Genomic DNA, 13,579 nt, shown 5'->3' on the forward strand with positions numbered 1-13,579 from the left:
TGGGCCCCGCAGAGGTTGACAACATCTCACAGCTGAAAGCTGGCCAAGCAAGGATATGAACACCAATGTTCGGGGGGCCTCCACCTCTGAAAGTTTATCATAATGCCATCTGATTCTTCAGAGGCTGTCTTGCCACAAGTACAGGAATTCCTTCCCTTGGTGTCCACTTTGTTTAACTGTTTGTGTGGCTTTATATGTCACAAGTAGATGAAGGCTTTGAGTTGTAAATTCCCTAAGGACATTTAATTGGCCAGGTGTCAGGGACCTCCAATGACGGCTTCACCCTCTAACGTGACCCATCTTCACCCTGTGCTTTGCACTGACATTAGTCTCCACACTCCTCCTTGCCTCCACGTCCTGCTGTCCCCCACCAATACCCCTCCTTTCCACCACTGCCTCTTTGAGAAGAGCCTCACAGCACAGCCCCCAGGGGCCTCTCTGTTCCTATAGCTCTCACCTCCAAGCACACCATTCCCTCATGCACTGTGTACTCACATCATTCTGTTTTTAATACTCTGATTGGATGGAAGCTCCTTAGAAGATGAGGCCATGCCTTGCTTGAACTGCTTCCTCCACCTGTCTTTCCTCACATCCTGTCTATGGCTGGATGATACAAAGGGCTCAGTGAAGCACCTGATCCCTGATGGAATTTGCCTGCTGAGGGCATAGAACTAGAATTGGCCAACCAACTGGCTAGCCTTCCTTTCAGAAGTCATTTTGTCTACCTTCCTTCCCCAGAATGGTTCCCAAGGTGGCCTGCCTCCATCCGCCACCACCACGTGCAGAATAGCTCTCCCAAGTCCCCATGGAGACAGGCAGAGCTGTCTCAAAGGGAAGCAGGCTGGATGCCTCCCCTGGACACAGTGTACATTCCCCCAGGGACACATTCTGTCTTAGCAGAGGCTCAGCTGTCTCCTACAGCCCCAGCCATCTCCTGCACCAAATGGCGTGTTCTGTGGAACACGCGGGGATAGAGGAAGGCGCCAGGGAGGGAGGGGAGCTGCCTGGGGGCTGCATGTCACCAACTCACTTGTCCCTCTTTCCTGGCCCCTCTACAAGATGTCTTGCTCTTAACAGGCATCCTGATGGCAAATGGAAAGTCTCTGCTACGTCCAGTGCTGGAGAATGCTGGAGGCTGTTGGGCAGAGCAGGTTGCTCTCTTCTTTCTAATAGAGCTTTTCTTCCTTCCTCTCTCTGGCTGAGCTGGAAAGCTCTTGAAAGGTAGCAGATTGCAGGCACCGAAGGCTGGTGTCTTCTGTTTATCCACAGAATGAGGACATTGGCCAATGCAAGAGCCCTGTACTGTTCCTTCCATGTGCTGCTGGCTCTGCAGCCACTGAAGCAGCCGCCTGCTCTCTAAAGTGCCAGCCATGCCCCAGGGCAGCCTCTCACTCCCTGTGCTGTATCACTGGAAGTTTGAGGTGTGTTATCACGCAGGTAGTGGTCCCCAAATCTCAATCTGAGATGGGTTGTGCCCCATCAGCAGAATGCAATATCAACTTACCAGGTCACAGCTAGCATTTGTTTTTTATTAAAGGGGGATGATATTTTTCTGTTTCTCCTTATTTATTTAATTTATTTGGTGGGACTGGAGTTTGAACTCAGGCCTTGTGCTTGCAAAAGTGCCACCACTTGAGCCAAACTTCCAGTTCATTTCTAGCAATTGTTTTAATGAAATAGAACCTAGCAGTGCACACACATAGGAATGGCATGGTTCCAAGAGATTTTGTTACACAAACACACACACGATGATATAAAATGCCTTTTCTTCTATGGGTCAAATCCCAACGGTTTGGAAGACTTGGAAGAAGCAAGTCTCGCCCCTGACTCAGGTTCTGGACTTATGGGGCAGTGTGGGATGCTTTGTCCAAACTGACCAGCTTTCTCCCCTCACCACCATTCAAAAGGAAATGCCTAGTAAGAGCAAAGCATTGGGATGAGGACATAGGAGGGTAAGAAGAGAGGAAGCAATTTCTACCCTCCACGAGTATGAATTGGAAATAAAGCTGTAACAATGCAGCAAACTAAGATATGACATATAGAACATCCCATAATGGTGGCAAGAGATGTTAATTACCACTGCCAAAGACCCTCAGAGTTCTGATTTTGACTAAAAGTAGTCAAGGCACTTTGAAGTGGAGGCAGGCCTGACTGCTAAAGGCGAGGCTCCAGAATGAGGGGTGTGCTGTTAAGCTGCCTTTAGAATGCTTCTGTTCCCCTAAGCTCGTTGTTAGCCACCAGGCTTCTGCAAAGCCATAGTGGTATGTGGGGCTCAAAAAGAAGCTTCTTTTAGTTGGGCACCAGTGGCTTAGTCTGTAATCATAGCTGACCTTACTCTAGCCCAAAGTCTAATCTACACTAAGAGGAGGGAGCCACCTTTTCATAGTGGACACCAAGGAACAATGAAGATTAACTTACAGGAGCAATGATTTGGTGAGAGTCCATGACCGTGATGCTGAGTGGGGCAATTTTAGGCAGAGAATTATCTCAAAAGTTATTTCACCCAGGGGCCATGATTCCTCTTACCCATGAGGCCAACTTTGCTTATTTCCTGCACCCATAATAATGTCTGGCCCAGAAAAAAGATGCTGACCTCTCCATGGATTCTACCCAACAGATGTCTTCTTGGGTAGCTGGGAAGAGGGAGTTGGGAAAGAATGCCCTAATCAATGCAATTGAGCAGTCTCTGCAAAGCCAGAAGACAAATGGCACGGTGGCTATGTCTGTAATGCCAGCTGCTCTAGAGATGAGGATCAAGAGAGTGGCTGTTCAAGGCCAGCTTGGGGGAGGGGGAATCAGCAAGACCCATCTTGGTAAATAAGACAGGTGAGTCATGCCTGTAATCTCAGCTACATGGGAGGCATATGTAGGAGGATCATGATTTGAGGCTCCCCCCAGGCAAAAACACGAGACCCCATGAGAAAGATAACTGAAAAGCAAAACAGGACTTGAGGGTTGTTCAAGTGGTACAGCCTGGCTCCCCCAAAAGCCACAAGTCCCCCCACCCATCCCCCCATGCCATGCCATGACCTTCATAGGGCAGGTCCCCATGAGTGTTCATCAGGAGGGGCTGGTAGAGGAGTAAGCTCAAAACTAAAGAGTTATCCAGCCAATCCCAACACACATCTTAACAGAGCATTTCCTAATGTGTGTTCAACATGCTTTTATTCTGATGGCATGTTATCCAGGAAAGAGGGCAGGTCTATAGTTACGTAAAATTGGATAAAACCATGTTAAATGAAGTTTCACATGGACTTCTCCGAGCCTGGGATACTACTGTGCATTTCACATCTTGTAGGGAGGCTGTGGACCATGGTGTGGCTTGGTATTTAGCTGTGGGCAGCTTCTAGAGCAAAAGTGTATGTTTCTCATTTCTGTCCTATAGTGTTTGATGTTCCTCAGAACCTGTAGTGAAAGGTGAGAATTTATGATCAGAGCCATCAAGCTGGAATCTCATGAAACTGGTGAGATGTCATCACTAGTGTGAGATATGAAGAAGGTGGGAGGGAAGGAGGCCAACAGCACCCATGGATTCAAAGCGCCACCTCCCTCCTGGGAATCATCAGCAGTAGAGGGACTGGGAGATGAAGCAGTAATCCTGTGACATGACAGGGCAGACCACAGATGGATGCAGAGAAATAGGAAGTATAGCCTCTGTCCTTAAGGGACTTTCAGCTAAGTGAGAAAACCCCTGGGTCGGGGGTTCCAAGTACAGTCCCTTGGCCAGAAGCACCAGTAACACATGGAAACTTGCTAGAAATCCAAATTCTTGGGCCACACCACAGAACTACTGAAATCAAAATCTCAAGGGAGTGAAACCCATGTATGTGTATTTAACAACCCCTCTGGGGAAGTCTGCTGCACCTCAAATTTGAGAACCACTTGTCCTGTGTGCTCCCCAAGTTGCATCCTGGTTCAGTAAGAACCTCCCTGCCAAACATTTCTGTGATCAATTACTCTAGTCACTACCAATTTCAAGATGAATTGTCAATTGAATTGAAAACCCTCAGAAATTGGAGACCTCATGACTGAGGGGAGAACTAGGAGCCTGAGATAAGAAGCCCAAGCTGAAGGCTTGGTGGCTGGGGTCCTTCAGCAAGTCATTTCATTGGCCTCATCAATACAATCCAGGGATTAATCACTGCCCTGCATAGCTCAAAGTAATCTATAAAAGTTAATTTGGAAAATGTAAAGTGAATTGTACAGATTGTCATTACTATTTGAATCTGATTTGGGTCAAATTATGGCCTCTCTTCCAAGAAATTATAGCCTCAGTATATATCCAAGGTTCTTTAGGAGTCAGGGGTAGTTTTTACTCTGAGTTGTCACCTTAATGAAGATAGTGGGAGCGCCTTTTCCTCCAGTACACACCACGGAGTAGATTTAGCTAAGATAACTTTAGCTTCTCCTTTAGAGAAAAGAATGCACTGTGAGTAAATGAATGTACCTTTTCTCTGGGTTGTGGTTCTATCATGTTTATGTCTTCCTTCGCCTCCTCCTTTTCCTACTCCTCTTCTTTTGGTGGTACTGGGGTTTGACCTCAGGGTCTCAGGCTTTCTAGGAAGGGCACAAGGAGAAAGAGGAAGGAATTTCCCTGAGATTTCCCAAGCAAGTGCATCATTCCTGCTCTCCTAGAAAGCAGTGAGTGAGGTGGCACAGGGAGGCCAGCAGAGTCGCACACAGGGAGTCCCCTCACATGAAAGGACACAAGATGGAGATGTAGCATTCCCTTGAGGAAGAATCGAAGAGAAAGTCATTCGCCCAGGGAGCGTGCAATATTGTTGGAGACCATGGCTCAGAGGCACACACGAGGCACTACAAGACATTAGGTAAGCATCTGTAGCATCACACACATCCCAAACAGCCCAAAAAGAAATTTTATCATAAATAGGAAATGCTTCACACATTTGATGACACTTATGTCAATGTACCCCAGCAGATGGGCTGGAGAACAGGAAAGGGTCTTCATCGCTCCTGCTGGTTAACACAAGTGACTCCAGCTGACTTGATCTGCTGAATCCTTACACAAACAATTATGTCCCACTGGAGCACATTGGTCCTCAGAAAACAACATTTTTCTACCTGAATCATTTATGTGTATAGTCAACAAACATATTGTTTTCCTGCCATCCAGGATAAGGGAAGCACTTAAACAATTACTACCCTGGGGATTGTGTTCCAGACCATAACCACCTCTCATGATAGGAATAAAACTTCAAGGTCACAAGCCACATTATATTTTCCTGAGGGAGAAAGGCTGAATCATTATATAGGAAGCCCTAAGATGGCAGGGGTCAGGAAACGAGTGGACTGGGCTTCCTCCGTGGAGCAGATCTTGCATCCCTGATGGTCCCGGCTTCCGCTAAGTCCCCTCCTCACCCCTATGAGCAGACAACCCTTTCCTTTTGTTTCCCTTCAGGGGTTCTCCCATGTCTTGGCCAGGAGTGGGAACTGGGAGCCTCAGCTTTTTATCTGCCATTGACCACATTCTATCCTCAGTCTGCCATCATTCTCCTTTCTTTGGACCTTCAGATCACTTTGGAACAACTTCTACACAGGCCAAGGAAGCAAGAGACCATGCATCAAATTAAAAAACTGGTTCATGAATAGATGGAACCATATTCGTCCTCACTATGACTCAACAATAAAATGTCATTTTCTGCTTATCCCATGAGCAGTGACACAAGAATTAAAATGCTCAGTGTGGCCATGCAGATGTATTTATTAACCTGGAAATGAGTTCACACTGTATTTGGTTTTTAAAGAAGATTATAAAATGGCATATAAGAATGATCTTATATGTGGTGTGTGTGTGCTCACATACATGTATGTGTACATGTGTGTGTGTATATAGAAAACATCTGAATGGACATACTCCCAAAATTTACACAACCCTTACACTTAGGCTCTTCTCAGGACCCCAAGATTTTGAGGACCTCATTTTGCCCTTGCTCAACTTGACTGCACAAGGTAAGGATCCAGCAGGACCAAAGGAAGAATTGCACGTGAATTCCTAGCCCCTTCTCATTCGAAAACACACTCCAGTATCTAGGACCAAAATGGCTTCTAGCCCATTTCCAAGAGTACAAGCCTTTTCCAGGCCACTCTTCCAGAGGGTAGATTCAGCTGGTGGTATGAATGCTCTACACCCAAGAGCAGCCAAGCTGACCCCACTTCCAGGGGTAAGAACGGAGCTTGCCTGTGGAAGTGAGTGTCTCCATGTGCACACACAAGACCCCTCATGGCATAGGCTGTGAGGCTGGAGCATAGTGACAAGGATGTAGGATACCAAGATGTGAGAAAGGAGGTGGCCAAGGGTCAGATGTCACTCCCATGCTCTGCAATAGAACTTTTCAAGGAGTCCCAGGGTTCCAAATTTGAGCTTGGACTTTCAGATGGTTACGAAGAGAAGGCTAGAATGTATCTCAGTTAACACTTTGTCAGCTGGGTTTATAGTTCCTACATATTTGTATAAATGGTATGTGGACCTTCATTTATCCTCTTACCTCAGACCTCAAAATGTTAGGGCTTACCTGTGTTGTACAGTAGAATTCGGGATGGTTTTAATTGTCTGTTTCCTTCTACTTCAACTTTAACTCATATATATACTCTCTCTCCCCTGCCATGTTCTTATTGTTCTACCATATACTAACAAATTGACATTTTTAATTTCAGTACTTCCATATCCATGAATCTAGTGTAAAAAAACAAAAAAAAAGATTAGTAATGTTTGACAAATACTTCTTCACCTAAAAATGAAAATAATCTAAATGCTAAACAGCAAAGAAATAGTCAAATGAATTCTCTACACAACATATGAATAAATATATTTAAATCATATTAGCAAAATTATTTTATATTAATGAAAAATTTTACTGAAAAATGCCAAAGACAATGTTATGATAATCAAGGTACAAGTTTATAAATATAGTATGATTATTCTGTAAGTATATGCACATATAAAAACACAGAAACTGCGTTCTGTATGTGTACATGCACATATAAAAACACAGAAACTCACCAAAGTATTACTATAGTTGCTAATGTCTGATAAAATTCTAGATACGATTTTTACGTTGTATTTGTTGTATTGTTTTCCCTTTAATGATCAGGAATTACTTTTAAAATCAGGAAAAAGTTGTTTGAAAGTCTAAATCTACCTGTCCTTTTGTCCAAGCCTGCGTCTTCATGAGAAAGCAACACCCTGGTGGCCTTTGACAATATCCACAAATGGATCCTCCATGATTTCACTGCTATGAAATCATGCTTCCCATGTGCCATTTCCCTTTAGTATCTTCTGATGTTTGTGTTCCCTAGAGCAGCCCTGCAGATCTCATCTAATCAGAAAGCCACCTCTGGTGGGGCAACAAGAGGGCAGCTGCACAGAGGAACGACACAGGTGCTTTGCAAAGGCTGAGCAGCCCACCTATCTTCAGGTTAGGACCAGATCAGGTTGGTCAGTGCCCATAAGGCCTTCTGTAAGCTGTGAATGCTCTGATACACACAGTGTGTTGGGGTCACCTCCCATCCATCCTTCTCTCTCACTTCCCAAAAATAATTTGACCAATGAACTTCACACACACACACAGTCACCCTCTAGGAGTCTTCACTTTGTACAGAGTAGTGTCAAATTGAGCCCAGGGAAAGAGTCACTAAAGATACCCTATCTAACATATGACTTCAGAATGGAGAAGACACTGAAAGAACTTGGGTTTCAGTGAAGTCCACCTTAATCTCTGAGTGGAAGGATAGAGACCTCCTCTAAGTATCAGAAAATTAAAACCAGAAGAAAAGCCAGAAGATCCCAGACACATCTTACTCAAACCAGAAGTAAAAAAGACTCAGACCAGGATGACTAGGAGTGCCCAACCCCCAATCTGTCCTGAGTACTTGAGAGAGCTATCTGTTTTGTTGCTATTGTCATTATTTCAGAAACTCTTCCAAGTAACAGACTATCATCCTAAACATTTTCCCTGATGTATGTTACCTCCAGCTTTTCTCCCAAATTACCATAGAAACTTCACTGAGGGTAAAAGTCCTTCTTTGGTTTCAGTACGTAGACCCTTGGTATGCAGGCTGGGAGTTAACTGTAAATACTGGAATCTAAAGACAGGTCTCTTCCAGTAAAACCACATGACTTAACCATTCTGGGCCTTCATTTCCTCCTCTATAACACAAGGAAGATTATTTGAAATTTCCAAGACCTTGATTATTCTAAGACTATATAATTCTACAGTCTTAAATCCCATTTTCTTTCTTCCTAAACTCTCAGTTATTTTCCAATTTGTAATAGCTCAACCACACCCCAGAATTCTTACTGAAATTATATGTATGTCTAGTTTTTGCCAGTTCAGCTCCTGACTTTTTTTCTTCTGAGTTAGTTTTGGCTTCCCAATAAATCCCTTGATGGGGAGAGGGCTCAGAGGAAAATATAGCTTCTTCTTCTTCTTCTTCTTCTTCTTTGTGTGATTTCTTCAATGTTATAAACGTTGCTAGCACATAATAGGTGCTCAGGAAACAGGAAGACTTACTGGGATGAGTCAATGATCATGGCTTCAGTTAGCAGGTAAGACCCAGGCATTGTAAACACACAGGCCAAGCTGAAACCTGCACTCTGTTTCTTCTTCTGAAACAAAGATCAATTAGACCCTCTTTTATGAGTTTTGAGTGAGATGAAAGACACAAGGTGTTTATTACACTGTTAAGCATGGAATCAGTAGCATCAGCTCTTATTTTTTATTATTGTTATAAGAACTTTTCCCCTGAAGTACAGATTTTAAAACCATGATTTCCAACATGACGAAAACAGTTGGTCTTAAACGCACTTCTGACATTTGTATGTCTCCAGGAGGCTCCTTAGCCATCTCCCTTCTCCATAAGGTTTGACCTCAGAGCTGGAACCCTGGCTCCTGTATTGTGAGAACAGCTTGGCTTGCTGCCTTGAAACTTATTGGCGCAATAAGAGATAATGATTTCCCTGTCCACACTCTCTCAGAGCAGTTATTGTTTAAGTATTTCCCTTATTCCTCCTTTACCGGAAAACAATACCTTATAGAAACCAGCTAAGGAAGACACCAATAGCAACTTCAAACGCACAGCTCTCCCTAGGCCCTGACTTGGCAAGGAGACCCATTTGGAGCAGATTGTCTCAGACCCAGGAACAGAATGTGACAAAATAAGTCCCTGTGGACCAATGTGGGCACCAGATAGTTGGCAGCTTTGGACCCAGTGGCGCCAGTGATAAGAGATTGGTTTCCTCAATTCAGGTCCCGTCTGGGTCCTGTTTGCCAGCCCCAGAAGTTCAGAAGCCATGCTATGAAAATAAGACTTTTTTCTTTTCTCCATCCACCCTCCATTCCTTCCATGATATTTCTTCTCTGTCCCCTGGGAAATTTGTGCCTTTGTGGGATCTGTCTTCTGCCCTTCTTTTGTGAGCATACCAAGCAAAGATCCATTTAATTTTCAGAAACGGTGTCTGTCAATAAATTGCCTTTGCTCTGGCTCGGAGGGGGTACTGCCACCCTGTTCCCCGAGCAGACATTCCTCATGTACAGGAAGCGTTTCTCTTATCTGTCTCGACCCCTTGTGCACACCTCTTTTCATCCTCTCCTTGGGCTTTTCTTATCATGGTTTGCACTCTCTCAACCTCATTCTCTAGTCGGCGGCATCCTTCCCCACACGTGGGAGTGCATCCTTTGCCTATGTCCTCTGCTATAACCTTCATTATTTCCCCTTATCATCCGCCAGCCTCTGAAATTACAAGTCATCTTTGCTCTCACCAAACTCAGCACTTCAGCTATTTTGCTACCAGCTACTCCAACCATGCTTTATATAAGAGATCAGGCATGAGAAATCAATGAGCGGGCCCCATTCCTTTATTCCATGAGTGCCGATTCATTGAACACCTCTTACCTGTCCAGCACTGTTCTAGATGAACAAGACAGACATGCTCCTTGCCCTTGTGGAGTTTACAGTTGAGTCAACAGGAAAGAGGCATGTAGCAGACAGCATGGGGTGATAAGCCCAGAGAGCCCACCATCACCAGTTCTCAGGGGTTCCACAGTTGAGGTCTTTGAGAATTACACAACCATACCAACATCTGTCAGCTACACATGAGTTACAAGCTTGAGGTAGTACACATTTCAACATTAGAAAACAGAACATTTCTTAAAATAACGTTGTGTGTACAAATTTCGATTTGCATGAGTTGCTGTAATAAAAAGAAGTTCTACGTGAAAATCAATGTGGTATCTTGTTTCCAAAGTGTGAGATGGTATGCAGTGCCCAAGAGCACTGCCAGCCTGTGAGTAAGTAACTGTGGTTACTTAAGAATGAATTTAAAATAGACCTTTTCCTTCCATGTATAAGAATTAGTTTTCAGCCAGACTGTAGGACATAATTACTTACTATGTTGTTTAATCCCAACTACTTCATCAGGATAACCGTTTGGGGTTTCTTTGGCCTCGAAGCTCCATGAAAACATTACTGAGACACAAAGATCATCATGACAGAGAAAGTTTGGAAATCTCTGAAGCTGAGACCTCAAAGAAGAGAAAGATATTTCAGTTAGACTAAGGGGAAGAGACAGACCAAGCCACAGGATAGCCAAGGTCAAGATACAAGAGAGAACAAGATTAGCTGGAGAGCTATAAATTGTCTAGCATATGCTTATTTCTTGGTTTTCCACAGCAAGCCACTTTTTCATACCATGCTGTACCCAAACCCACTTACTCACACATCTGCTTAGCCTTCTATTCCCCCAAGATCCTGCTCTGCCATCTTTCCTCCTATTTTCTTGCCTCCAAAGCCTGGGGTGAGGCTTTGATAAGACTACTGGAGTGAGGCCAAGTAAGGTGGCCCCCAAGGTGGGGTAATAGGCAAGAGTGAGAAGGGGGACATTGGCAGCCCACCTGGTAGGTCTGGCAGCAGGTAACAGAGAGCCAGCCAGAGGGAGGCTGGATTTCAAAAACAGGACTCCAGTCCCTGGAAGGAACTAAGGCTCTGAACAGGAAATGAGGCAGGGACACAGTTCCCAGAAATGGGGCACAGGGCGGGAGCCGATAACAAAGAACAAGGTAGAACCCAGTTACAAGAACAGGCAGGCAGCAGAGCGAGAGGGACCAGCTGAGAAGAAGCAGTCTATTTATAACAAGGGAACATCAGAAACAACTTTAATGTCCACAAGTAGGGGACCAGTAAATAAATTATGGGGACACTACACTATGGAATACTGCACAGCATGAAAAAAAAGTTCTGTAAGACTATGGGATAGTATGGGAAACTTTCTTAAATCGTGTACACTATTAAGTTGGAACTGAAAATTGCAACCTAATTTGTAAAATTTTAAAAAGCCTGTTTGATATATGTAGTTAGAAACAATAAAGAGAAAAGACAAAATTGAAAACATGACCATAAAGACATATAATCAAATATTATCTAACTGGGAAGAGTATGACTGACTAATTTTTTTTCTATTTTTTTCCCTAAGTTTTCTAAGTTTAAAAAACCAATCACCTTGGTTTCCTTAATGAAATAAAAATAAAGGCCATTTATTGTAATAACCTTCCTCAAAGCAGACCAACATCATAGAAGAAATTTACCTCCCCAAATAGGCTGATTCTCTGCAAACACAGAAAGTCAACAGTTGGAGGACAGAAGGGCTACGGGGTGTTAGCTGTAACATCAAGGCCATCTTGGAATGAGGAAGAATTGAAATAGACCAGCTACCCACTGCTGTAACCTCTTTACACAGGTCCCCATCCTTGTCATCTACACATGGCCAGGTACTATAGCTCATTCCAGGTTCAGGGACTCCTCAAAGTACCTCTGAAATTCAGGGTGTCTGGCAAGGGACACCCAGGAAGTGAGGTCACAAGTCGCTACAGTAACATCAAGAGCGTACCATCCTGGCTAGGGCCAGAGTATAGAGTCTGTGGCCAGCAGATATGAGCACTCTAACCAGTCGCTGACTTTGGAAAAGCCACATCTGAGCTCATTTCTTCATTATAAAGTAAGGAGAAATAATGACAGCTGCCCTAGTGGGTATCTGTGCGGCTCAAATGGTGAAAGTCTGCCTGGTTATATTTTGTAAACTGTGAAGAACTATGCACGTGTTGCTGTTACTGCCTCGTACTTAAGAGGTTCTCCTAACACAAGACACGGCTCTAGAGAATGTCAGAGATCTCTCGAGCTCCATAAAACACGCCATCCTTACACATTCAGTCTCTGTACTTGGAAGAACTCTCCTACCTACAGAACATGAGCTCCATGGGGAGAATGCAAATGAGTGCCTCTTGCTGACACCATTAGGGAACTTCTGCCAAATACACCTCCAGACTCCCAGGGAGCTAGAGAAAACCAGTGATTTTTTCTTGGCATCCAATGCCTCTAGTTAAGGCATTCATATATCATCTATCTCTGCTCTGCAAAGACCCCGATCTTGATCTGAGCTTCAGGCCATGACCTGAGAAACAGCCACGGAAGATTAATTGAAAAATTAATCTAAGAGGAACCCCAGTCTCAGAGATCCAGAGGAGCCTCAAACAAGACCATAAGATACTGTTCTCCCACTGTATTTGGAGATTTTTATGTTGAAAAGGGGGAAAGGAGGTGGGAGAAAGGAAAGATGAAAGGAAAAAAGAAGGGAACAAGGAAGGAGAATGGAGAGAAAATGAAGTCTGAAAGTTTTATTTGGAGAAATAAGAATTATTCCCTAGTCCTTAGAACTAAGTAAAACCTTAAACAGATACAGTAACCCAACCAAAAAACCATAGAGAGAGGACAGAAGCTACTATGGAGGCTTGGAGTTCTGCAAAAACTTGGTCACCATCAAGTTTTCCATTCAAGAAGTTTCCTCCTCTGGTAACCACACAAGGTACTGAATGAAGCTGTCACTGCCCCCTATCCTGTTCTCCCTCCTGTGTGTCTTTCTCTAAAACCCCAACACCAGCCATCTTCCCCATACTGCAGCCTGTCAGTTTGTGTATCTCCTAAACCAGCCTCACACCCAACCAATTCCTATTCTTATGCAGCGCGTGGTTGCCAGGATCCAGTCCTAACTCCCCACTCCCAAGCCAAGTATGGGAGCAGCCCAGTTCAGAAAATCCTGCACCTGGAAAGATGCTGCTACCCTGGCCCCTAAATCAAGGCCCTGGGATTCGTGACTTTTTGGTCCTTTGCTACCCAAGACTTGCTCATGCGTCTGAAGGACTTTCTTTTAAGATATACATAAGCATATTCAAGTAAAATAAGGAGAAATGAACCAATGTCCCAAAATGAATTCATCTTGATTGAATCAGAGTTTGGTTTTAGAAAAAGAAAAACATTTCTGTGAAATTTTTTTGCCTCTTTCTGAAAACCCTAAATCTGACCCCATGCCAGGGTGTCAGAGGTGCATCAGTTTCCTCTAGATTATTTGTTTTTGCCTTATAATTTCCTTCCAGTTTGGAAAGCAGAGCCTCACCTGGAGTGCTTCCCAGGCAAGACTCTAACTTATTCTCTCCCCTAACCCCCCCCACCCCCGCCTGAGATGCTAGGGATCTTCCTCAGCCTTCTTACAAAGCTGGCCTTATAGAATGCC

The sequence above is a fragment of the Castor canadensis genome, chromosome 11, assembly GCF_047511655.1.
Source record: "Castor canadensis chromosome 11, mCasCan1.hap1v2, whole genome shotgun sequence".
NCBI lineage: Eukaryota > Metazoa > Chordata > Mammalia > Rodentia > Castoridae > Castor > Castor canadensis.